We start from the raw sequence: 25,426 nt of genomic DNA on the forward strand, positions 1-25,426 counted from the left end.
ATGGGTGGAGTCACATCGCCCTGTAATCAAGGTGTGTACCTATAATTGGGTGTGTCACATCTCCATGAAGATAATTTAATGAAGTTTCCAACCTACAGTACCAAATAGGGATTAAAAGAAATGGCTTTCTCCACAAGATGGATCAGAATTAAACCATGGCTTTTCTAGGGTAAATAATCCTTCCAAACCAGCACAGCACCCACCCATGATGCCCCAAGATACATGAGGCAAATGCTGGCAAAATAGGAGGGAGAAATAGACACCTCTACAATAATAGTTACAAAGTTCAATACACTACTCTCATCAATAGCTAGAACATCTAAACAGAATATCAATAAGGAAACAGAGAACTTGAATAATATGATAAATGAACTAGACCTAACAGACATATACAGAACATTGCAACCCCAAACAGCAGGATATGTGTACTTCTCAAGTGTACAAAGATCATTCTCCAGCATAGGCCATATGTTCGGTCCAAAACAAGTCTCAATAAATTTGGAAAGATTGAAGTCATACGAAGAATCTTCTCTGACTGCAAGGGAATGAAGCTGGAAAGCAATAACAGGCAGAGAAATGGAAAATCCACAAACATATGGAAATTAAACAATGCTCTCCTAAACAATCTAGGTCAAAGAAGAAATTGCAAGGGAAATCACTAAATATCCAGAGATGGATGAAAATGAAAACACAACATATCAAAACTTATAGGATGCAGTGAAGGCAGTGCTAAGAGGAAAATATACAGCTACCAGTTACCATAAAAAAGTAGAGAGCTAAAATCAAGGAACTAACTTCAAAACTGGAGGAACTAGAAAAAGAACAGTAAATTAACCCCAAAGTGAACAGAAGGAAAAAAACCACAAAGATTAGAGTAGAAATAAATGAAAGTAAGAATTAAAAAAAAAAAGTAGTGAGAACTAAGAGGACCAAAAGTTGGTTCTTTGAGAAGACAATAAAATAGACAAACCCTCAGACTAACAAGGAAAAAAAGGAATGAATATTAGAATGAGAAGTGAAAGGGAAGACATTACCACTAACCCCACAGAAATAAAAAAAGATCATAAGAGGATACTTTGAACAACTAAATGCCAACAAACTAGATAACCTAGATGAAATGGAAAATTTCCTAGAAACACACAAACTACCCACAGTGGCTTCATAAGAAGTGGAAGACCTCAACAGACCAATTACAAAGAGATTGAATCAGTCATTAAAAACCTCCCAACCAGCCTCTCATCTTTCATCTTTGTTCAACTGCAAGAGTACCCACATGTCTTCACATATGTGTATTCCATCAACCACAGTTCTGAGAAATTTTCTACCTGCTTACTCTTTGGGCTGTAATTCTTCCTCACAGCATGGCCTACAGCCTAGACCAAATCCGGCAACATGTTTTGGGAAGCCAGAAAAGAGACACTTTTCTCCAACTGTCTGGACTAGTGAGTACCGGGAGGCTTGACCACATGTTTTTGCTTTTTCTTCTCATTTGGCTCCCTGTTATCCTCTTTTACATCTTCATGCAACTCTGTGTCCTCCAAAAAGGGTGGAATCATTTTCACTGTTCTCTCTAGCAATCTAGAGGTTCAAATCTGGCTCCACCAGGATATAAGACTCATGCTAAGCCGTCTGCTCCCTCCTCAGAGGTGGCAGAAGCTCATCTCCACACCATGCAGATCCAAGGAGGCCCAGGGTGGCAGGTGATACTGCCCTTTGGGACCTCACTGGGGGCTTCTCCCTATGTCAAGCATGAGTCCAATCGAGCAGAATTGAGTCTCTCTCTCTCTCTCTCTTTCTCCTTAGCTCTCCAAAACTTCCCCAGATTCTATCTTTTCCTCCCCTTTGAAGACCCAGACCCTTCCTCCTGCTGATTCTGTTCCACTTTTTACCTCCTTCACAGAGGTCCTCTCCCCTACCTCCATGAGAATCTCCCTCTTTCTATTCTGTCTGGCTTACAATAACTTCTGAGACATTCCATCTTTTGTAACACAGGATTCTGGGCTAAGGTTTCTTGTACCAAATAAGGTATTATCTTTGACATTCTGGGAAATAATTCCAATGGGAGTGTCTTCCCCTGAAAGCCAGAAGTGAGGTTTGCAGGGTGAAAAATACACAGCTACCCTAATTAAAGTAAGCCGAACGTGTGAAAGTTGGTAAGCCGCCCAGGACACAGGCCCTCTGGCTTTCTGCTCACTCACAGCATTGCTGTCACGACCAGCTCCCCACTTTTCTTCTCCAGGTCTTTCCATCTCTTCATTCAGTACTACAACTCAAGTCCCAGCATGCTCTCCTATTAGCCTTCTTAAAGTTGTTGCCCAGTGCAGAAAGAAACCATTAGCTGGAGAGAATAGGCTGTTAGGTATACACTCACTTTCTTAAAAAAATCTGCACTTTAAGGGATGGAAAAAGCCTCACTCCTGGCCCTGTCCTACATTATGTCCATACCTAGACCCTTTGATTGCCTGAAAAGTACACTAAGCCATGTTTTTAAAAGGATCCCAATTTCCTTGCTACATTTTCTTTCCCTTTAGCTCAATCATGGCAAACAGCTAGGGCTGGCACCCAGAAACTCCCTCCCTAGAGTTTTTTTTTAACAGATCCTTTCTAGTAGCTCTCCATGACACCCACAAACTCCCACTAACGACTTATTAAAAACTACCTTTAATAATTGAAACAAGCCTGAGGAGGAGAAGAAGGCAAAGAGAGGTAAGCAGAAGTCCTGAGCACAGGCTCAGCTTATTGCAATAGCTGTTGATAGCACCCTCTCCTCTTGAGATCACCAAAATCATGGCTCCAAGCCTCAAAAACCTTGCTGCAATTGTGAGTAAGAGGGTCACTGGCAAAAACCTTGAGACAATCCTCAACCTTGGGAAACACCGGGGCCTTGCCCAAGACACCAATATGGGTTTCAGGCCCAGGAACTGCGCTGTCCGCCAAAGAGGGGAGGCAGGACAGCCCTTAAGCCAAGCAAAGAAGACTGAGGGTCCCCAAGGCTACATATGGCTCCACTGACTTCACATTTGACCAACTTAGAGGCACCCCAGACAACAGTGGACATGGCAGGTAAAATTATTAATTTCTTAATTAACATTCGTGCTCAACTGCCACACTGGGCCCACCTCCATTCAGACTTGCCGAATTATGCGAGTTGATGGCAAAACCAAAAATAAATTCTTCACTACCCCTCTCCTTTGTAAGCTTAAAAGCATTCTAGTTCCCATCGATTTCTCATTATCCCTAAATGCCCCACCCCTTCTAGGGAGAAATGTTTTCCATTCCTTTGGGGCCACTGTAAGACTAGTAATAAACCCAGCTGGTGTTAACACCCTCGCTTGCCCTGGGGCCCCTACTAAATAGAAGCCTCTCATCATCCCAAAGAAAATCCTTGAGCAAATCAACCCATCTGTATGCGAGGAAGGCATCCCAGGGCTAGTCCATGAGTAACCCCTGACTGCATGTAAGTTTTCAGTCCTAAATATTAAAAATGCATTTTTGTATCCCTCTCCACCCTAACTCTCAATCCCTATTTGCTTTTGAATGGTAGAAACTTAGAAATAACATTCCCACCCTACTTTTACTGAAACAGTGCCGTCCCAAGGTTTCCAAGATAATCCCCACGTCTTTAAAAATGCCTCAGCAGCAGATCTTACTGACCTCCAATTGCCTCAAAGTACAGTCTAACAATATGTTAACTTTATAAACTGACATATTTCTAATAGGAAAGTAAATTTTATTTGCTATAGTCATTGCTGACTACAAGGCCTGGGTGGATGTAAAAAGTTATAGAAAGTTTGAAGAAATAAGTTTTCAGTCACTGCTAACTACAAGAAGTTGTAAAAAAAAATTATAAAAATACATTCTATCATAGTCAATGCTAACAAAAATGTAATAAACCTGTTCACAATATTAAAAAAAAAATTCTGTATAAAACCGTGTATGCATACAAAACCCGAATTTAGTTTTCTCTGTAAAATAACGTAAATTGTTAGTCTACTCTTAAGGAAAGGTTATAAAACGCTTTTCTTAACCATCTAAGTACTCTTCCTAAAAGATAAAAATTTTAGATCATATCAAAATAATATCCTTGCTAATGTGGACCTTATTCTTTATTCCAGAAAGGAAGTCTTCTCACTCTTTTTACTTGGGGGTGGGGGTGGGGGTGGGGGTAGGAATTCATGTTCCAGGAATTGAACCTGGGTCTCCTGCATGGAAGGCGAGCATTGTACCACTGAATCACCTATGCACCCATCCTCTCACTCTTAAAGAAAAACTATTACAAAAGATTTGTTCTCTCACCTTGTAAACGTCAGGTGCTAAAATAGCTTACTATATTACATTTAAAAGTATTTACAGAGCATTACAGTAATTGAAAGAAATTTTCTATCCTTCTGTTAGCTAAATTTGCATTAGATTATATCCTAATACTTATCTGCATAACAAACAAGTTTACTTGCCAGTTATACTACCTTATGCCAAATCTTCTCTAAAAGTACATTGTTGTCTACTATAAGTCAGAACTTCATCTTTAACAAAAAGAACTTTAAAAGAGAAACAAGGCAAGTATATAAATTACATTCTACCTGTTAAATAACATGACCCTAGTGAATGTGTAAAGGCAAACAGGACAAAATTTCTGCAGCACTTGTCAAATATTTTTATTTCTAAACGTATCTTCATTAACCAAAAAACAAAGAAAGCAAAGTATGCAATAGTCAGTCAAACTAAAGTGAAGCCAAGGCCCTGCCCCCAGAGACTTTAGCTCAGAAGCAAAACTAATTGCCCTCGCCTAAGTTTTAGAACTAAGAAAAAGAAAAAAAGCTATGCCTTTCTAGTCCTGTATGCTTATGCAGCAGTGCAAGTGCAAGGATTTCTCTCAATTAAACACCACCAAAAAAATACTCAATTTGTTAAATGCTGTGCTCTTGCCAACAAAAATAATGGTAATTCACTGCCCTGGCCATCAAAAAAAATAATAATGTACCTCTTAAGGGAATAACCAGTGCAATGCTGCAGCTAAAGCCACAGCCCAATCAATCAACCCCCTTCTAAACTTCATTTCTGCATGCTGTAACTTGCCACATACACCCTCTTATTCCCCAATTCAGCAGGAACAAATGGCCAAATAGAATTCACTCTTAGAACTAAAATATGATTATTTCCTTTTCTCTTCCCCTCTCTCTTAGCTAATGTGTTTCCTATGCCTGATCACATCTATTGATTGGCCCTTGCATTTTTAAGCTTCTCACCAAGTTTAATGCTCCCAGACAAGAAGCCTTTCACATCAAACCAATGCCGAAGTGAAGATTTTCAACCATTCTAACCCCTCCTCTGGATTCCTCCCCTCTCACATGAAGTAGCCAGAAAGTTCAATGCCCATCAGGTAGCGCCTACAACCTCTGACAAGCAGGAAGCAGCTATAGAAAATGGACCTTTGTCCCTCAGCAACCCCTAAGATTAATGGGGCAAGAGCTCTCTGATGGGGGATTTGAGGCAGGCTAGAACAGGGACCTGAAAGGGGAGAGAAAATTTTAAAAAAACAAAAACATCCTTGCCCTTGAACAAGGATGGTTAATCAAGGTCAGGGAGGCCTGTGTCCCCATAGACACCCTGCCCAAGGGCTACCCACTTAGGGGAAACACCCAGCGGCAGCCAACCCATCTGAAGCCAAATGACCCCCACCTAAACTAGTCATCTACAGAGAAAGTGGGAGCTGAACAAACCACCAAATGCACAATCTACCACCAGGCACCATTCTGGAGAGGAAGGAGGGTAGGAAAAAGAGCCCCAAACAAGGATGGGAGGAGAGGGAATTAGTAAAGTTAATCTATAAAAGCAAATAGCCCCACATTGTCTGTCGCCTCTCGCTTTTCAGCTTTCTTTTCTTGTGAGAGTGCCTGCATGTCTTCTCACATGTGGATTCAATAAATTGTCTATCTGCTTAAAAAAAACTCCCAACCAAGGAGGGCCCAGGAACAGATGGCTTCATAGGCGAATTTTACCAATCATTCCAAGAAAAATTAATACCAATCCTACTCAAACGATTCCAAAATAATGAACTACCTAACTCATACTATGAGGCCAACATCACCCCAATAACAAAGCCAGATAAAGACACTACAATCCAAGAAAATTTCAGACCAATTTTTCTAATGAATATAGATGCAAGAATCCCCACAGAATACTTGCAAATCAAAATCATCATGATCAAGTGGGTTCTATCATAGGTATGCCAGGGTGGTTCATATAAGGAAATCAATTAATGTAATACAACATATCAAAAAAATGAAGGGAAAAAAACTGTGTGATCATATCAATTGACACAGAAAGGGCATTTGACAAACTTCAGCATCCTTTTTTGATAAAAACACTTAGAAAAATAGGAATAGAAGGAAGCTCCCTCAACATGATAAAGGGCATACATGAAAACCCACAGCTATCACCATATTCAATGGTGAGAGACTGAAAGCTTCCCTCTAAGATATGGAATAAGACAAGGATGGCCACTGTCACCACTGTTATTCAACATAGCACTGGAAGTTCTAGCCAGAGAAATTAGGCAAGAAAAAGAAATAAAAGCCGTGCAAATTGAAAGGAAGAAGTAAAACTCTCTCTTTTTGCAGATGACATGATCTCATATGGAAAAAACTTACAACAAAGCTAGTAGAGCCAATAAACAAATTCAGCAATGTGATGGAGTACAAGATCAACACACAAAATCAGTAGTGTTTCTGTATACTAGTAATGAACACAGTGAGGAGGAAATCAAGGGAAACACCCATTTACTATAGCAACTAAAAAAATGAAATAGTCTAGGAATAAATTTAGCCAGGGGTGTAAAGAACTTGTACACAGAAAACTAAAAAATATCACTAAAAGAAATCAAAGACCTAAATCAATGGAAGGACCTTCGGTGTTCATGGATTGGAAGATTAAATGTTGTTAAGATGTCAATTCTACTCAAAATGATTTACAGATTCAATGCAATTCCAAAAAAATTTCCAACAGCCTACCCTATAGAAATGGAAAATCCAATTATCAAATTTGCTTGGAAGGGCAAGGGGCTCCGAATAGCTAAAAAATATCTTGAAAAAGGACATAGTTGGGAGACTCATACTTCCTGACTTTAAAGCATATTACAAAGCTACAGTGGTCAATTACAGCATGGTACTGACACAAAGATAAATATATCGACCAATGGAATCGAATTGAGTGTTCAGAAATAGACCTCATACCTATGGCCAATTGATTTTTGACAAGTGAAAGAATAACCTCTTCACTAAATGGTGCTGGGAGAACTGATCCACATGAAAATAATGAAGAAGAACCTTTTCAGATACCATATATAAAAAATTACTCAAAAATTGATCAAAGACCTTAAGAGCCAGAACTAGAAAAATACTAGAAGAAAATATGAGGAAAGCATCTTCAGGGTCTTGTGTTAGGCAATGGTTTCTTAGACTTTACACGCACATCACAAGCAAGGAAAGAAAAAAATAAATAAATGGGACCTCCTCAAAATTAAAAACTGCATCAAAGGAATTTGTCACAAAAATGAGGAGACAACCTACTTAATGGGAGGAAATATTTGGAAACCACATATCCAATAAGGGTTTAATATCCAGAATATATAAAGAAATCCTACAACTCAACAATAAAAATGCAAACAACACAATTAATACATGGGCAAAAGACTTTAAACATTTTGCCAAAGAGGATATACAAATGGCTAAAAAGCACAAAAGATGCCAACATCACTAGCTATTAAAGAAATGAAAATCAAACCACAATGAGATATCATTTCTTACCCATTAGAATGGATGAAATTTTTTTAAAGCAGAAAATTACACATTTTGGAGAGGATGTGGAGAAATAGAAACACTCATTCATTGCTAGTGGGATTGTAAAACGGTGCAGTTGCTCTGAAACATAGTTTGACAGTTCCTCAGGAAGCAAAATAGAGAATTACCATATGACCCGGCAATCATCCTATTAGATCTCTACCTAGAGGAATTGAAAGCAGGAACATGAACATATATTTGCACACCTATGTTCTTAGCAGCTGTATTTACAATTGCCAAAAGATAGAAGCTACCAAAGTATCCATCAACTGATGAATGAATAAACAAAAGATGGTATATGCATATGATGGCATATTATTCAGCTGTAAAAAATAATGAAGTCCTGATGTATGCAGCAACATGGATAAACCTTTAGGACATAATGCTGAGTGAAATAGGCCAGGCACAAAAGGACAAATATTGTATGATCTCACTGATATGAACTAATTAGAATAAGTAAATTCGTAGTTTCTTTCTAGAATATAGGTTACCAGAGGATATATTGGTGTCGAGAATGGGGAGCTGATGCCTAATTTGTACAGAATTTTCATTTAGGATGATTATAAAAGTTTGGAAATGGATATTGGTGATGGCAACACATTATTGTGGATGTGATTAACAGCACAGAATTATGTATGTGCATGTGGGTGAAAGGGGAAGTGTTGAGTCTTTGACACTACCAGAATGAAGGTTAGAGGGTAAAATATTTGTAAAGATAAAAACAGTAAACCCTGTTGTGGGTGATGAACTGGAATGACAGTACAAGTATGAGGATGCTCTTCTATCAAGTATAATAAATGTATGCCACTATTACAAGGTGTTAATGGGATGATATATGGGAAAAAATACACTTAATGTAAACTATGGACTATAGTTAATAGTACTACTTCAATACCCTTTCATAAATTGTAGCAAAGATACAAAGTGTCAACAATAGGGGGTATAGGGGAACGTTGTATTTTTTACATGACTTTTCTGTAAAACTACAATTACTCTAATTAAAAAATAATTATTTTTTTAAAAAAGTACTTTGAAAATAAGCATGTTATAAAAAATAAGCTAATTTTAAAACTAAATATAGTCAGCCCTCACATGCATACACAAAGAAAACTGGTTCCAGCGCAGGCTCAGCCATGAACTAGCTGTATGATCTGATTAACTCTCTGGGCCTTAGTTTCACATGGGTTTTTTTTGTTTGTTTTTTTTTGCATGGGCAGTCACTGGGAAACGAACCCGGGTCTCTGGCATGGCAGGCGAGCACTCTGCCTGCTGAGCCACCATGGCCTGCCCCAGGTTTCACCATTTTTTAAACTGAATTTATAAGCCCAGACTAAGCCTTACCACAGAATGCCCTGCAGTCCAGCTGCTGCCTCTGTCCAACGATCTTCAAGATCTGTATCTGCTGTCTTTATAGGGAGGCACCGGGAACAGGATTGTGACCAGGGCTGTACCTGCCCAAAGGCAGCCTTTCAGTGTAGGTCTAATCAGTAGCCCAGGGCCATAATGGAAGGGACTATGGGGAGAGGCACCTCTTCCCTTTTCAGCTGACAATTGTTAGAGAGCACACTAGAAAACAATGCTCTCCATCAATTCCTCAGCCCACCTGAGGCTCAAAGTTCCCATTAATTGGCCTTGATTTCCTTGTCTTGTTGCCAGTTTGCATAATTTTAAATTACACTTTCTGGTCTCTATACCTTCTCACATTCTCTTCTTATATCCATAAGCCTTTTCCTTCTCATTGCATATGATTGCGTGATGAAACCCTAATTGTTCTTCAAAGTTCAACTCAAATGACAACTCTTTTATGAAACTTTTCCTCATGGCCCCAAGGATGCACTCTCTTCTATGTTCCCTTAGCAGTATTTACTTCCCTTAAAGCATCTACCACATTTTGCTTTGTGACAACCCTGAGTGCCAGTAGGTTGTAAATTTCTTGAAGTCCTTGTATCTACTGCAGTAGCCAAGACAAAGCCTTTCATAAACAGTCTCAGTCCCAGGAACACACTGTAACTGTTAGGATACACAAAGTTTTGCCAGAATTAAAAAAAAAATTCCAGTGGTTTTGCTCAAAAAAGAGATTTATCAGAATCTCACCCTACATTCCTGAACAAGTTATAAGAGGTCTCCGTCATAATCACTAAGGAACCAAGGCAGAAAGAGCTGCTATCTCAACAAGTGTCTCTATGATCCCTGCAGCAAGGGATATGAATGGGAAAACTTGGGCGGTAGCTCATAAAATCTCCCACCCAGAAATAACCCATGCCATTTCTTCTCACATATCATTAGACAAAGCAAGTCAAATGGGCATATGAGGTACGGTCCTAACGATTCCAACCCGTATACCATGCTGTTTCTCGCCCTGGGCTTTTACCCATCTTGTCACCTTTTTTGTCACTTCATCTGAATAGCTTCTTCTCATCTGAATGATTCCACTTACAGTTCCTCTAAAAGACTTTTCACATCCTAACTCTAACATACAACTGCCACCACCAACAACAACAACAACTAATCTGAATAAAATACCCCCACAACATGCTACAGTAGCACATACTGTGTTGCAGTTTGTTCACAGTGTATTGTAGTTTGGCTATTTGCTTGACTCTTTCCCACTATACTATTAATTGACAAACTACAGCCTGAGGGCTGAATCTAGCCTGCCACAGGGTTTTTTAAATAAAATTTTATTGAAACACAGTCACATCTATTCATTTACGTATTGGCCACAACTGCTTTCATCCTACAGCACAGTTGAGTAGTTGTAACAGAGACTGTCTGGCACCTTCAGCCTGAAATACTTACTATCTGATCCTTTAAAAAAGAAAAAACATATATCAATACCTGCACTAGACCCTAAATACAGTGACAATAAGGGTTATATTCTGAATACTTTCTGCATCCTAGCCAGCAATGTCAGTGGCTCATGGTAGGCATTCAATAAATATTTGTTAAATAAATGAAGAGCAGACACATGAGTGTTCATTGAATTGAAATAATCTTCAATGACACATGATAGAAACACAGGGAACAGAGAACATCAGAATTTCAAAGTTCAGTAAGTCAACTCTTTCGAATTCTCTGTTGCAGCTACATATCCTTTCACTTTTAAAATAAAAATGAGTAAACACTAGGAACTAATAAAAATTTTCCAAGTGTAGAGGCAACTAGAATTTGCCACAGCCTAATTGGAACAAATTAAGCAACTATGACACTTATGGAATGTTTCAAAATTATTAAATTACTAAATCCACATCCATTTGCTATGTACAATATTTCATTCTCTTTGATTAACAAATCTGACTTAAATGAGGTGAGGACCTTTTCACAGTATTGTACAGCCTTCAAAAGTACCAGTACTGGTAAAAACTGCCTCCAAGCCAAGCATTTTTGAGTAATATCACTGTACTCACTCAGAGCTTCCTGAAGGAAACAGTCAAAATCAGAGCCCTGGTGATTTTACAGCATATGAAAGAAAAAAAGTCTCAAAATACAGGCAAATCCGGAAAGTACAGTATACCAGCTTATTTCAGCTAGTACAGATCCACAATTTATTTGCAAATAGATTAATTAATGTTTCAGGAGCTGTTTGCAGCCAGTCTGTGATTTCACTGAGCACAGATGACACTTTCTTCCTCATCTATTCCATAGGGGCAAGTTCAGTGATGCTCAGGTTAGATATTTACTATATCAACTCACATGATAAAATAAGTTGAGCCCTAAAACAGACAAGCTGGCTTTATAAGATCCCCAGGCCACCAAGACTCTATTGATTTCTCCCATGCCACCTTTCCTGAGCTTCCTTCTAATTTTGGCCCCAAAATGCTAATTTGCAAACAGACTTGCAAGATCAAAACCTGACATTTTTAAAATTTGTTTTTTCCTTCCACTTTTAGGTCTCTCGAGGTTGGTGTTCAGCAGTGTGTACCACTGGGTGTAATAAAAGCAAATGCTTGAATATTTTTCAGTAACCTGACAGAGAAGAAACAAATGGAAGATCAAATGCTGAAGAGCCTGCAAGTAATGTACTGTACTCTATAAACTAGGTAGATAGCTACTGACAAAGTAATGCGGCTCTTCTGATTATATTTCTCTTCTTGATGGAAAAAGGAACAGGAAAGACAAGACAAAATCCCCAAAGTCTCACTACGCTAAATTTCCTTACTTCCCTTTGAACAGACTACACAGATTTTGTTGACTAATTGAGATCAATCCCAGCTGTAAATCGCTTAGCTATTCTACCATTTTAATTAAGCTACCAGAGGGAACTGTTTATCAATTAACACTTGCTACAAATTATTAGTAATTATATAGACTTTGTGTATATAACATAGCCTGCAAGACCAAAACTGTGCTTCCCAGTTGTTAAGGAAGTAAAGTGAATATTTAATGGGCTATTTGGATGAAGGAAACTCTCATCACCATAATTACAGGACTTCTTCTTTAAAGATTTAAAATGAGTTCTAGTATTATCAGAACTAGATGAATAAACACTTTAAGTGTTTCTTTGGCCAGGGCTTCATCATGCCGCATTAACTGGTCAGGACTTTCTAATACAGACTTCAGTCTATATTTCCTTTTTGAGTAACTTTCACAATGAGGATGGAAATATTAGGTAAAAGTTTGTAATGTATTCAAGCATTAAAGCTACCTTTTGTGGTATGCACTGCATTCTGTGATAATTTTAATTGGCTTAATTGAGATGCACAAGCCTGATTAATGTTTAATTCCTTTATATTAAAAAAGAGAGTCAAGTAGTTTGACATTTCTTCAATTATGTTAGATCTTTCCAGACTTCAAAGGAACGTTACGTTAGACAGCTAGATACAGAGTGAACTGATTAAAGAATAAAGACTGCTCATTATAATCTAAAAGTACAAAATTGGTTTGTGTAGCCTTTGAAAGTCAAAATTATGAGCTAAAACTTGAGCTACAGTAATTAACCCAACTTACAGTCATTCTTGCTTATCTATTTGCTTCTGATTAGTAATTTAAAATGATCTATGGGATTGATTTACAGATCTGAAACTCATTCAGGGAACCAAAATGTTTTGTCCGTGATTCTTAAAAGCACAGGAGGGACGTATTTAGGAGCACTAGTAAATAGCTCTCAATCAATGGAAACCACTAGTATAAAAAGATCTAATAGCCAATATCCATTTACTAGATGCATAAAATACTCCAATGTTTCTATAATTTATATTGGCCAAAAATTTTGTAAAGTTTAACTGATGTTTGCTGTGGTTCTCTGAGCAAATAAAAACATAAAACTGTGGATTTCTGGTTTTCTTTGATAAATAAGTTTTTTTAAAAAAGTAATACAGGGCGGGCCACAGTGGCTCAGCAGGCAAGAATGCTTGCCTGCCATGCCAGAGGACCCGGGTTCGTTTCCCAGCGCCTGCCCATGTAAAAAAAAAGAGAGAGAGAGAAAGTAATGCAGGTGAAAATGTAAAATGCAGTAATATTGTTGGTGTAGAGCACTTATGCTTCTATTAGAATGACTCCTCTCTGTCAACAAGCATTTTTCCCAATGCTTTTTTAACATTTTTTTAATTAAAGAAGCTATAAGTTTACAGAAAATAGAGTTCCAATATACGCCAAAACCCTACCACACATACACACAGTTCTCCCTATTAACACTTTTCATTAATGTGGTAACTTTGTTAAAACTGGTGAAAAATATCATTATAATTATAATATTAAGAATAGTCTGTAGTTTACATCAGGGCTCACTGTGTTGTATGGACCTACGGCATTTTGTTTTTTTTAATTTTCTTCTAGTAACATGTATACAACCTAAAATGTCAACCTATTAACCACATTCAAACTCAGTGGTGTTAAATCACATTCATAATTTTGTATGACCGTAACCATCATTCATTATAAAAACTTCTCTGTCAGCCCAAACAAAAACACTGTACCAATTAAGTATTAACTTACTCATTTGGCCCCTAGTAACATGTATTCTAGTTTCTGATTCTATGGATTGGCTTATTCTAATTATTTCACATCAGTGAGATCATACAATATTTGTCCTTTGGTATCTGGCTTATTTCACTCAATGTCTTCAAGGTTCATCCATGTTGTCTCACGTATCAAAATTCATATTATGTCAGAATAATATTCCATTGTATGTAAATACCACATTTTATTTATCAATTCATCTGTTGGTAGATATTTGGGTTGCTTCCATTTTTTGGTAATTGTCAATAATGTCGCTATGAACATCTGTATGTAGATGTCTGTTCGATTTCCATAATTTTGGGATATATACCTAGAAGTGGGATTATCAGGTCATACGGTAATCTGTATTTAACTTTCTGAGAAACAACCAAACTGTTTTCCACAAAGACTACAGCATCTTACATGCCTGTCAACAATGAACAAGTGTTCCGACTTCTCTACATTCTCTCCTACTCTTGTTATTTGCCTTTTTAAAAATAGTAGCCATTATAGTGGGTGTAAAATGGTATCTCATTATAGTTTTTATTTCCCTAATGTCTAATGATGTTGAGCATCCTTTGATGAGCTTTTTGATCATTTGTATATCTTCTTTGGAGAAATGCCTATTCAACTCTTTTGCCCATTTTTAATTGTGTTGTTTGTCTTTCTGTTATTGAGCTGTAGGATTTATCATATTTTCTGGATATTAAACCTGCATTGGATATGTGATTTCTGAATATTTTCTACCGTTCTATTTGATGTCTTTTTACTTTCATGATGAAGTCCTTTGATACACAAAAGTTTTTCTTTTTTTTTTTCATCTTGAGGTGTTCTCAATTATCTATTTTTTCTTTTTGTTGCTTGTGCTTTTGGTGTCAAGTCTAAGAAACCATTGCCTAACACAAGTCTCCTGAAGATGCCTTTTTATGGTTTCTTCTGGGAGTTTACAATCCTAGTTCCTAATTTAGGCCTTCAATCCATTTTTATCTGTATATGGCGTGTGATAGGAGTCACCCTACATTCTTTAGTTGAGGATATCCAGTTTTCCCAGCACCATTTGTTGGAGACTAGTTTTCCCAATTAATTGGACATGGCACCCCCATCAAATATCAATTGGCCATGGATACAAGGTCTGTTTCTGAACTCTAAATTCAATTCCTTTGGTCTGTATGCTGTCCTCATGCCAGTACCAAGCTGTTTGTCAACTGTAGCTTTGTAATAAGTTTAAAATCAAGAAACGTGATTCCTCCAAATTCTTTTTTCTTTTTAAAGCTGTTTTTGGCTATTTGAGGCCCTTTACCCTGCCATATAAATTTGATGATTGGTGTTTCCATTTCTGCAAAGAAGCTGTTGGATTTTTTATTGGGATTCTGCTGAATCTGTAAATTGCTTTGGGTAGAATTGACATATTGACAATATTTAGTATTCTAATCCATGAACATAGACCGTCTTTCCATTACTTAGATCTTCTTTGATTTCTTTCAGCAATATTTTGTAGTTTTCTCTGTACAAGTCCTTTACATCTTTACTTAAATGTGTTCCTAAATATTTGATCCTTTAGTTGCTATGGTAAATGGAATTTTTTTCTTAATATCTTCTTCAGTTTGCTTACTATTTATGTATAAAAACACCAATTTTTGCATGTTAATATTGAACCCCACCACTTTTTCTTTCTTTACTTATTAGCTGTAGAAGCTTTGTTAAAGATTTGGGGGGACTTTTTATATATAGAATCATGTCATCTGCAAATATGGAAAGTTTTTCTTCCTTTCCTATTTGGATGCCTTTTATTTCTTCATCTTGCCCAATTGCCTTGGCTAGAACTCAAGTAAAATGTTGAATAACAGTGATGACAGTGACATACTTGTCCTGTTACTTATCTTATAGGGAAGGCTTTCAGTCTTTCACCATTGAGTATGAAGTTAACTGTGGGTTTTCATGGCTGCCTTCCATTATGTTGAGGAAGTTTCCTTCTGTTACTAGTTTTCTAAGAGTTTTTATCAGGAAGGGGTGCTGAATTTTGTCAAATGCCATTTCTGTATCAATTGAGATGATCACTTTTTTCCTTTATTCTATTATTTTAGTTTCTTATGTTAAACCCCCTTTTCTAGCAATTTAGCCATTTCATCTAGGGTATCTAATTTTCTGGTGTATGGTTGCTTATACTACTATACTCTTATAATCCTTTTTATTTCAGTGAGGTCCTTCATTTCTTTTTTTTTTTTTTTTTAACCCTGGAACAGAGGTATGACACGAGATGACTTGTATTCCAAGGGTCACTCTGGCACCCATGTAGGAACAGGGCAGAAGCAGGGAGGCTTTCTCTGTACATTAACTGGAAAGGATTGTGACATAAGAGTTAGCAGCAGATGCTGAAAATTCGTCTGTTTTTACAGGTCTTGGCTTGGAGATTGGTTGGAGATGAGGGTTGTTTTAGTCTGCCAAAGCTGCCAGAATGCAACACACTAGAGAAAGATCAGCTTTTAATAAAAGGGCATTTATTTAATTAACAGTTTATACTTCTTTGGAGGAAAAGCAGCTAACTTTCATCCGAGGTTCTCTGTTACATGGGAAAGCACAGGGTGACATCTATTGGCCTTCTCTCCTGGCTTCTGGGTTCCAGTGGCCTTCCCAGGGGCAATTGCTTTCTGCATCTCCAAATGTCTGTGTTGAGCTGCAGTGCTGAGATGAGGTATGCTGAGCTGCTTGGGCTGCACAGCATTGACTGCTCTTCTGATCTCTTTTAAGCCTTCAGCTAATTAAATTAAATATCATTCATCGGCGGAATGCATTCCCCTTAGCTGACTTCAGATGATCCGCCATAGATGAATTTCCCATGCTAATAATTCAAGTCCACAGCAAAAGAACTAGGCACCATTACCTGGCCAAGTTGACACCTGAACCTAACTACCACAAGGGTTGTAGGGAAAAAGTGAAGAACCAAGGAGGGCTCCAAGAATTGGGACCTGAGCAACTGAAAGAAAAGAGCTGCATCAACTCAGGTGGGGAAGGCTGCCATTTTGGTATTTTGTTTTTAAGCCTTATAACTTTTATGTCCCTCAGTTCTTCCATTAATGCATGCTTTCATATTTATTTTATTTTTATAGCATGAAATCCTGAGTCCCTTCTCATTTCTGTCTATATATATTTTTCATATATTTTCTTTGTAGTTACCACAGGACTAAAATTTAACATCCTACATCTGTAACAATCACCTTTAACTTCGTACCAACTTAACTTCATTAGCATATACATACAATGCTCTTATACCCTTCTCCCCACCTTTTTGTTATACTTGTTAAAAATTATATATTTATACATTGTATGTCCAAAACCATAAATTTATTATTACTTTTTATGAATTTTCATTTTAGAACCTATAAGAAGTAAAATGTGGTAGTACATACAAAAAACACAATAGTACTGGCATTTATAATTATCCATCTGGTTACCTTAACCAGAGTTCCCTGTATCTTAATGGTGCTTTGATCCATTGTCTAATGTCCTTTCCTATCAACATTGCTTATAGGGCAGATCTAGTGGTGAATAATTCCCTTGGCTTTTGTTTCTCTGGAAATGTCTTAATCTAACCTTCATTTTAGAAAAATAGTCTCACAATTGCAAGTTCTTTATTTGCAATTATTTTCTTTCATAAGCTTAAATTTTCATCCCACTACTTTCTTGCCTACATGGTTTCTGATGTAAAATCAGCACTTAGTCTTATTGGGACTACTTTGTATATGACATGTTGCTTTTCTCTTGCAGTTTTCAGAACTTTCTCCTTGTCTTTGGCATTTGACTGTTTGACTATCATGTGTCTGGGTATGGTTCTTTTCAAGTTTATCTTGACTAAGCTTCCTTGGGGTCCTTGAATGTGCATACTCATATCTTTCATTAAATTTGAGAAGTTTTACACCATTCTTTCTTTGAATATTCCTTCTGCCTCTTCCTCTCTTTCTTCTCCTTCTGGCACTCCCATAATTTATACATTGGTTCACTTGATGGTATCCCACAGTTAGGATATGGTCACTTTTGTAATTATTTTGTTCTTTCAGTGCCTCAGCCTGAATCATTTCAATTGTCTTGTCTTCAAATTCACTGATTCTTTCTTTTGCCAACTCCAATTTGTTGTTGATACTCCCTATGAATATCTCATTTCATTTATTGTGGTCTTCAACTCCAATATTTCTATTTACTTCCTCTTTAAAATTTCTCTGTTGAGATTCTCATACAGTTCATTCATTATTTTTCTGCTATCCTTTATTTCTTTCTAGTTTTTTCCTTTAACTCCTTGAGCATATACAGGGTCATTTTTTAAAAAATTCTTTGTCCAATATATCCAAGGTCTTATCTTTGTTGATTATTTCTGGATTTTTATCTTGTTCTTTTGGATGTGCCATCATTTCCTATTTGTTTGTCTTATATTGTACACTGTGCATTTTAATATTTTAAAGTGTGAACTCTGAGATTTTTCATTGTCTATTCCCTAAATTTGTATGCAGTTAGTGTTATGACAGATTATCTTGAGTACCAAGTGGTAACAAACACAAACTAACACAGAAGACACCCTTCATGGTCTTTGCAATTGGTTTTGTGTTAGTTGGTGCTCTCTTTCAGACTTTGGACTTCCTTTCAAGAAAATCAGTCTGAGGCAAATATTTAGTGCAAATGTTAAGCCTGTATCTTGTCTTGAGCTTGTGCTTGCTCATGGCCTTAAGAATTCCCTTGCTTACATAAATTTGAATGCCCCCTTTACTCCCTATGGATAAGACTTTCTCTCACTCGTGAGTTCAATATTGTATGTCTTAAAGCAAGTAATCCTTTGCCCCATGCCACTTAAACTTAATTGTTTCTTACACTGCATTAGCTCTCTGCAAGCTAATTTTGCAAAAGGAAAAGTTCTGGGGGAGGGAAGAAAGCCAAAGAAGAGAGTCCTGGTTCAGTCTTTCAGGCTGCCCCCAGATAAATTGGCAAGGATGTGCAGGCACTGCAATATTAATATAAAGGTTATTCTGTTCACTCTAGAACAGAATCCTGGACCCACAATGGGAGTGCAGACTGGATCCAAACTGTACCAGGGAGGGAGTTGAGGAGTGGTCAGGATGTGTCAGGAGATTTCCCACCACTTTTTTTTATTCCAATATTTTTACTGTGAAATATAACATATATAGAAAAAGGCAATAAATTTCAAAGTACATTGTAACAAGTAGCTATAGAACAGATTTCAGAGTTCGGTATGAGTTACAGTCCCACTGTTTTAGGTTTTTCCTTCTAGCTGCTCCAAGACACTGGGGACTGAAAGAAATATCATTATAATGAGTCAGAAGTCATATTCATTTTTTAAATCCTATCTTACTGGGAGCAAGTTGGCAGCTTAGTGAGGTGTGGAATTTAGTTCACCCTCCAGAGTAGCTAGGAAATAGCCAGAAATGGTACAGAACAACTTCTTAGGGAACATCAGTGACAAGACACACAGCATACACCAGTCTGGACCAAGTGGAATAGTTGAGACCCCCACAGAACCATAAATCCCCCGAAGCTGCAGAGGCCAGCACCCCTCCCTGATGGGCATGGCAGACTGGTTCCCCAAAGTGAAAGGAAACAGACTTTACTAGCAGCAAGGACTTAGCTCAACCAAGCTCCAATTGCAGAATTAATTACAAATTCTGACCACTGAAAATAGGCCCCCAGCATGGATAAACCTCAAATAAGCACTAAAAGAACTAGGAGTTTTCCTTGGCAGAGAGGGAGCAGGGCTGATGGAAAAATGAAAAACAGAGACTTTTTGAGTTGTACAGCACAAAATACTGAAATGGGCTGGACCCAAGAGAAGGGGGCACATAATGCCTGGAGATACATAGAACCATGTACCAAGTCAAGCTCTTGATTGACAAACTCAAGGAGCAGAGATCAAGCTCTGAAAAGTCTTTTTTTTTTTTTTAGCTTTTTTAATACTCTTAACAACTCATTACATAGAACTGGAAGCACTCTTAGGTTCCAGCACTGCCCCAGGCAAGGGCAGAATTAATCTTGTCTGGAAGGTAAAGTAACTAGTCAGGTAAAAGAAGTTAATTCCCTAAAGGGTGTATCTTCTCCAAGAAAAACTCAGGGCCTTTTTCTTCCAAGTGGAATTCTCCTCCAAGGAATTTAGGCCCTAGAGACTAGAAAACTGAAGCAATTAAAGCCACCATATTACCTCACTTCTGCTTCAGCCACACTCCTGGCAGGGAAAGTCTGCTGACATTAAAGGGACCATGTCACTTTAATCCGATAGAAAGCCATGGGAAGACAAGTGCCACATGCTGGACAGGATAGGAAGAACACAGAGTCTAGAGGCTTCATAGGAAAGTATGACAACGTGTTGGGTCTCATCCTAAGGTAAAACTGATTCTGGCTACTCTTTCCTTCTAAAACATAGGCCTGTCTGGTCTGGGGAAAACTGACTGCAGTCTGTAATATCTGAGGAGACCCTCCTCAAAAAAAAAAAAAAAAAAAAAAGTCTCCATATAGGCAGGGCGAAAAAACAGAAAAATAAGAACTGAAAAGTTCTAATCAGCAAAACAGAACCTATGTTAGAAATCTAGAATAAGTTGAAATGAATATAAATTTTTAAAAAGTAGAGAACAAAGCAATCCAACAAGAAAATCTTAAGTAAAAGAGTGAAAACAACCTCCAGAATAAACTAATTAAGGAAATCAAAAGTTTAAACACCAGCAAAAACTAATGAATCATACTAGGAAAACTGAAGATATGGCCTAGTCAAAGGAACAAACCAACACTTCAAAAGAGCTGTAGGAGTTGAAACAACTAATTCAGGATGTTCAAACAGACATGGAAAATCTCATCAAAAATCAAATCAATCAGTTGAGGGAGGCTGTAAAGAAGATATTGGGTGAACAAAAAGAAGAACTTGAAAGTTAGAAAAACAAATCATGGAACTTTGGGGAATGAAAGGTAAAGAAAAGAGATTAAAAAGCAATGGAAACCTACAACAATAGATTTGAAGAGGCAAAAGAAAGAATTAGTGAAATAGAGGACTGGACGTCTGAAATCTGATATAAGGAAAAGAATGGGAAAATATGAGTCAAGGTCTCAGAGAATTGAATGACAACTTGAAGGATGCAAATATACATGTTGTGGATGTCCCAGAAGGAGAAGAGAAGGGTAAATGAAGAGAAAGACTAATGGAGGAAATTATCACTGAAATATTCCTTTCTGTTATGAAAGACATAAAATTACAGGTGCAAGAACTGCAGCATACCCCAAAAAGAATACATCCAAATAGACATACTCCAAAACACTTAATAATCAGATTGTCAAATTTCAAAGACAGAGAGAGAATTTTGAAAGCAGGAAGAGAAAAGCAATCCATCAAATACAAGGGAAGCCCAATAAGTCTATGTGTATATTTCTCAGTAGAAACTATGGGGGGAAATGAGGTGGAGAATAGAATAAAATATTTTCAGACAAACAATCATTGAGAGAATTTGTGACTAAGAGATGGGCTTTATAAGAACTACTAATGGGAACACTAAAGGCAGATAAGAAAAAACAGGAGAGAGAGGTCTGAAGAAGAGTATAGAAATAAAGATCATCAGTAAAGGTAAAAAGGAAAAAAAATTAAATATGACATATAAAATCTAAAAGACAAATGGTAGAAGTACTGCCTTTACAGTAATAACATTGAATGCTAATGGCTTAAGCTCCCCAATAAAAAGACATAGACTGGCAGAAGGGATTGAAAAACAGGACCCATCTGTATGCTGTCTACAGGACACTCATTTTAGATCCAAGGACAAAAACAGGTTGAAAGTTAAAGGTTGGGAAAAGATATTTCATGCAAACAACAATCAGAAAAAGGCAGGAGTAGCTATACTAATATCCAACAAATTAGGCTTCAAATGTAAAACAATTAAAAGAGACAAAGAAGGACACTTTGTATTAAGGGAACAATTCAACAAGAAGACATAATAATCATAAATATGTATGCACTGAGCCAGAGTGCTCCAAAGTACATGAGGCAAACACTGACAACACTAAAGGGAGAAGTAGACACCTCTACCATAATAGTTGAGACTGCAATACCCCATTCTCATCAATGGATAAATCATCTAGACAGAGGACCAATAAAGAAACAGAGAATTTGAATAATACAATAAATGAACTAGACTTAGACATTTACAGAACATTACACCCCACAACAGCAGGATGCACTTTTTTCTCAAGTGCTCATGGATCATTCTCAAGGACAGGCCATATGCTCAGTCACAAAGCAAGCCTCAATAAACTTAAAAAGATTGAAATCATACAAAACACTTTCTCAGATCATAAAGGAATGAAGATGGGAATCAATAATAGGCAGAGTGCCAGAAAATTCACAAATATATAGAGGCCCAACAATGCACTCTCAAACAACCAGTGGGTCAAGGAAGAAATTACAAGATAAATCAGTAAATATCTCAAGGCAAATGAAAATGAAAACACAACATATCAAAATTTATGGGATGCAGCAAAGGCAGGGCTAAGAGGCAAATTTATTGCCTTAAATGTCTATATAAAAAAAAGAAGAAAGAGCAAAAATCAAGGAATTAGCTGTTCACTTGGAAGAACTAGAGAAGGAACAGCAAACTAACCTCAAAGTAAAGAAGAGAAAGAAATAATGAAGATTAGAGCAGAAATCAATGAAATTGAGAATATGAAAACAATTGAGAAAATCAACAAACCAGAAGTTGGTTCTTTGAGAAAATCAATAAAACTGATGGACCCTTAGCTAGGTTGACAGAAAAGAAAAGAGAGAGGATGCAAATAAATAAAATCAGAAATGGACAATGAGCCATAACCACCTACCCTGAAGAAATAAAGAAAGTAATGAGAAGATACTATGAACAACTTTATGCTAATAAACTAGACAACATAGATGAAATGGACAACTTCTTAGAAAGGCATGAACAACCAACATCAACTCAAGAAAAAATAGATGGCCAAAAAAAAACAATCACAAAGAGACTGAATCAGTCATCAGGAAGTTCCCCAAAAACAAAGTCCAGGACCAGATGGCTTCACATGTGAATTCCACCAAGCATTCAACAAGAATTAGTACCAGTCCTGTTCAAACTCTTCAAAAAAATTGAAGTTGAGGGAAAGCTACCTAACTCATTCTATGAAGCTAACATCACCCTAATACCAAAGTCAGACAAAGATACTACAATGAAGGAAAATTACAGACCAATCTCTTTAATGAATATTGATACAAAAATCCTCAACAAAATACTTGCAAATCAAATCTAGTAGCACATTAAAAGAATTATATACCATGACCAAGTGGGTTTTATTCTAGTTATGCAATGCTGGTTTAACATAAAAAATTCAATTAATGTAATACCTCGTATCAACAAATCAAAGCAGAAAATCCACATGATCATCTCAATTGATGCAGAAAAGGCATTTGAAAAAATTCAACATCCTTTCTTGATAAAAACATTTCAAAAGATAGGAATAGAAGGGAACTTCCACCATATAATAAAGGGAATATATGAAAAACCCACAACTAACATCATCCTGGGAAAAGATTGAAAGCTTTCTTCCTAAGATCAGGAACAAGTCAAGGATGTCCACTGTCACCATTGTTTTTTGACATTTTTCTGGAAGTTCTAAACAGAGCAATGTTAGACAAGAAAAAGAAATAAAAGGCATTCAAATTGGAAAGGAAAAAGTGAAACTCTCACTGTTTGCAGATGACATGATCCTACATGTCAAAAATCCCGAAAAAGCAACAGCAAAGCTACTAGAGCTAATACATGAGTGCTCTAGTTGCTAGCTTTCTCTCCTGACTTTCTGTTTCATGATGCTCCCCAGGAGGCATTTTCCTTCTTTATCTCCAAAGATCGCTGGCTGGTGGACTCTCTGCTTCATGGTGCTGCAGCATTCTCTGCTCTCTCTGAATCTTCAATCTCCAAAGTGTTTCCTCTTTTATAGGACTTCAGAAATTGATCAAGACCCACCTGAATGGGTGGAGACATGTCATCACCTAATCCAGTTTAACAACCACTCTCAATTACATCACATCTCCAGGGAGATGATCTAATTACAGTTTCAAACATACAATGCTGAATAGGGATTAGAAGAAATGGCTGCTTTCACAAAATGGGATTAGGATTAAAACATGGCTTTTCTAGGGGACACACATCCTTTCAAACCAGCACAATGAGTATAGCAAAGTGGCAGGGTACAAGATCACAAAAATCAATAGTGCTTCTGTACACTAGTAATGAGCAATCTGAGGAAGAAATCAAGAAAAAAATTCCTTTTACAATAGCAACCAAAAAAATTAAACAGTTAGGAATAAATTTAACTAAGATACAAAATAACTATAAACAGAAATCTACAAGAAATTACTAAAATAAATTATGGAAGACCTAAAGAAATGGAAGGGCATACTGTGTTCATGCATTGGAAGACCAAATATAGTTAAGATGACACTTCTACCCAAGTTGACTTACAGATTCAACACAATACCAATTAAAATCCCAACAATTTACTTTGCAGAAATAGAAAAAAACAATAACCTAATTTATTTGGAAGGGCAGTGCCCCAAACAACTAAAAATATCTTAAGAAAGAAAATGAAGTAGGAAGTCTCACACTACCCGACTTTAAAGCATAATATGAAGCTACAGTGATCAAAACAGCATGGTACTGGCATAAAGATAGATATACTGACCAATGGAATTGAATAGAGTATTCAAATATAGACCCTCTCACCTACAGACAATTGATCTTTGATAAGGTGGTCAAGCCAATCCAGCTGGGACAGAGCAGTCTCTTCAACAAATGGTGCTTGACAAACTGGATATCCATATGCAAAAGAATGAAAGAGGATCCACATCTCACACCCTTACAAAAATTAACTCAAAATGGATCAAAGACCTAAACATTAGCACTAAAACCATAAAACTTTTAGAAGAAAATGTAGGGAAATATTATAAAACTTGTAATACGAGACAGTTTCCTAGACCTTACACCCAAAGCACAAGCACTGAAAAAAGAAATAGGTAAATGGGAACTCCTCAAAATTAAACACTTTTGTGCATCAAAGAACTTTGTTGAGAAAGTAAAAAGGTAGCCTAAGCAATGGGAGAAAAATTTGCAAACTACATATCAGACAAGGGTCTAGTAACCAAAATATATAAAGAGAATTTTCAACTCAATAACAAAAAGACAAACAACCCAATTTAAAAATGGGCAAATGACATGAATAGACACTTCTCAGAAAAGGAAACACAAATGGCTAAAAGGACCATGAAGAGATGCTCAACTTCACTGGCCATTAGGGAAATGCAAATCAAAACTACAATGAGACATCATCTGATACCCACTAAAATGACCATAATCAAAAAAACATAAAATGACAAATGCTGAAGAGAATGTGGAGAAAGAGGTATACTTTGTTGGTGGTGGGAATGTAAAATGCTACAAACACTCTGGAAGGCAGTTTGGTGGTTCCTCGGGAAGCTACGTATAGAATTATCATATGATCCAGAAATCCCATTACTAAGTTTATATTCAGAAGACCTGAGGGCAAGAACACAAGTGGGCATTTGCACACCAATGTTTATAGCAGCATGATTTATGATTGTCAAGAGATGGAAACAG

This window comes from Tamandua tetradactyla, chromosome 11, assembly GCF_023851605.1.
Source record: "Tamandua tetradactyla isolate mTamTet1 chromosome 11, mTamTet1.pri, whole genome shotgun sequence".
In the NCBI taxonomy this organism is placed as follows: domain Eukaryota; kingdom Metazoa; phylum Chordata; class Mammalia; order Pilosa; family Myrmecophagidae; genus Tamandua; species Tamandua tetradactyla.